Below are 2,765 nucleotides of genomic sequence, written 5' to 3' on the forward strand. Positions count from 1 at the left end.
AGGGTTCCCTTTTTATTATTATTTTGATTACAAATATTTGAACTATAAAAATTTAGATTTGTTACATAACTGCACTCAAAAACAAAACAATGTAAAACTTTAGAGCCTACAAGTCCACTCAGTCCTACTTCTTCTTCAGCCAATCGCTAAGACAAACTAGTTTGTTTACAGATATGGGAGATAATGCTGCACTTTTGTAGCTGGTGTTGCAAGGTATTTACGTGCCAGATATGCTAAACATTTTGTATGCCCCTTCATGCTTTGTCCACCATTCCAGAGGACATGCTTTCATGCTGATGATGCTAGTTTAAAAAAAACTAATGCATTAATTAAATTTGTGACTGAACTCCTTGGGTGAGAATTGTATGTCTCCTGCCCTGTGTTTCACCCACATTCTGCCATATATTTCATTTTATAGCAGTCTCGGATGATGACCTAGCACATGTTGTTTGTTTTAAGAACACTTTCACTGCAGATTTGACAAAATGCAAAGAAGGTACCAATGTGAGATTTCTAAAAATAGCTACAGCACTCGTCCCAAGGTTTAAGAATCTGAAGTGCCTTCCAAAATCTTAGAGGGACGAGGTGAGGAGCATGCTTTCATAAGTCTTAAAAGAGCAATAGCCCGATATGGAAACTACAGAACCCAAACCACCAAAAAAGAAAATCAACCTTCTGCTGGTGACATCTGACTCAGATAATGAAAATGAACATGCGTTGGTCCGCACCGCTTTGGATTGTTATTGGGCAGAACCCATCATCAGGATGGATGCATTTCCTCTGGAAGCATGAAGGGCCATATGAATCTTTAGCACATCTGGGACGTAAATATCTTGTGACATTGGCTACAACAGTGCCATGCAAACGCCTGTTCTCACTTTCAGGTGACACTGTAACCAAGAAGCAGACAATATTATCTCCTGCAAATGTAAACAAACTTGTTTGAGCGATTGGCTGATAAAGAAGTTAGGGGTGAGAGGACTTGTAGGCTCTAAAATTGTATATTGTTTTATTTTTTAATGCAAGTTATTTTGTACATAATTATACATTTGTTAGTTCAACTTTCATGATAAAGAGATTGCACTACAGTACCTGTATTAGGTTAATTGAAATACTATTTATTTTGTATTTTACAGTGCAAATATTTGTAATAAAAAAATTAAAGTGAACACTGTACACTTTGTATTCTGTGTTTTAATTGAAATCAATATATTTGAAAATGTAGAAAACATCCAAAATATTTAAATGGTATTCTATTATTGTTTAACAGAGCGATTAATCACGCAGTTAATTTTTTTAAATCACTTGATAGCTCTAGTTTTACTATTAAAACCTTGCAGGAGATGGGGGAAAAAATGAATAAATAGCTTATAAATAGAAAACACTTCTCTGGGGTCACCATATGCTTGCAAGAGTTCTCTGTTCTACAGTAGAAAAGAGTCTCCTCTAATCTATTTGATCTCTTGAGTGCTTGATCTTAGTCAAAGAATAGCTCACTAACATTCAAGTTTCTCCACTATGTCCACAGGTGTTTTCCCAATAGCATGTTTTCACACAGAGGTTTCATTATATCACTAACCTTCATTAGTCAGGGAGTAAGCAGTCACATGGAGAGAGAAGCTAGTGGGTTCGTTTTTCACAGGCATCATGCTGTTTTCACTGATGGCTAGCTGCTTAAGCCTGAACATACCCAGCAATTTTGGTTTAATGTTTTTTTTCTTCCTTTACATCCATCCATCACCTATACAGTAATTAATGTCTATTTTTGATCAGTTTTAGTTATAACGTTTCCCTAGAAGCAGGGAAGATCAATGCCTAAAACATGTTGTGCTCACTTGATCAATTTCTTTAGATCAGCAGCATTGTAGGGTAGCCAAGCTTGCAACAGAAACGTATCAACTTGCTTTCATATTTCAGCACCTTTTCTTCTCTTGGAAGTTTACTTCATTTCTTAGGGCAGGTCTACACTTGGGGTGGGGGGATTGATCTAAGATACGCAACTTCAGCTACGTGAATAGCGTAGCTGAAGTCGAAGTACCTTAGATCAAATTACTTACCGTCCTCATGGCGCAGGATCGACGTCCGCGGCTCCCCATGTCGACTCTGTTACCACCGTTTGCGTTGGTGGAGTTCCGGAGTCAACAGGAGCGCGTTTGGGGATCGATATATCGCGTCTAGATGAGACGCGATATATCGATCCCCGAGAAATCGATTGCTACCCGCCGATCCGGCCGGTAGTGAAGACGTACCCTTAGTGACTGTAGCTGGCTGGCTGTCAGCGTAGGCTTATACATCATCTCTTTGTCTCTTGCCCGTGGATCCCCTCTAGAACCCCAACTTGTGGGCAAGTTCATTGTTCATTGTAGGAATTGAGCTCAGTCTCAGGGTTCTTTTGGAGTATAATTATCTCCAGTCCCTGCTGCTGCTCCTCAGATCCAGCTACAGGGCCCCGATGGAGAGCAGACATCCACAGCCCCTCACAGGGCTGCAGTGTTTGTCTGCCCTAAATAAGGGTAGAGATGGCTAGCCCCCTGCCTCAAGCTAGGATCCATAACAAACTTCCCCCTATAATCTGTGGCCAGCTTCACCTTTTTAAGCTCCCCTTCTCAAAGTAGAGCATGTGATGCAAGTGTGCCTAATTGTCACTGCCTAAGTGCAGCGATGCTCATTAAGCTTGCAGTCAGTGGGTGTTTTCCATTATAGGGATATCTTGCTCAACATAAATGTTCATGTACTCAAAAAATGTTGAACTGCATAATCAAGTA

Source organism: Mauremys reevesii, linkage group 6, assembly GCF_016161935.1.
Source record: "Mauremys reevesii isolate NIE-2019 linkage group 6, ASM1616193v1, whole genome shotgun sequence".
NCBI lineage: Eukaryota > Metazoa > Chordata > Testudines > Geoemydidae > Mauremys > Mauremys reevesii.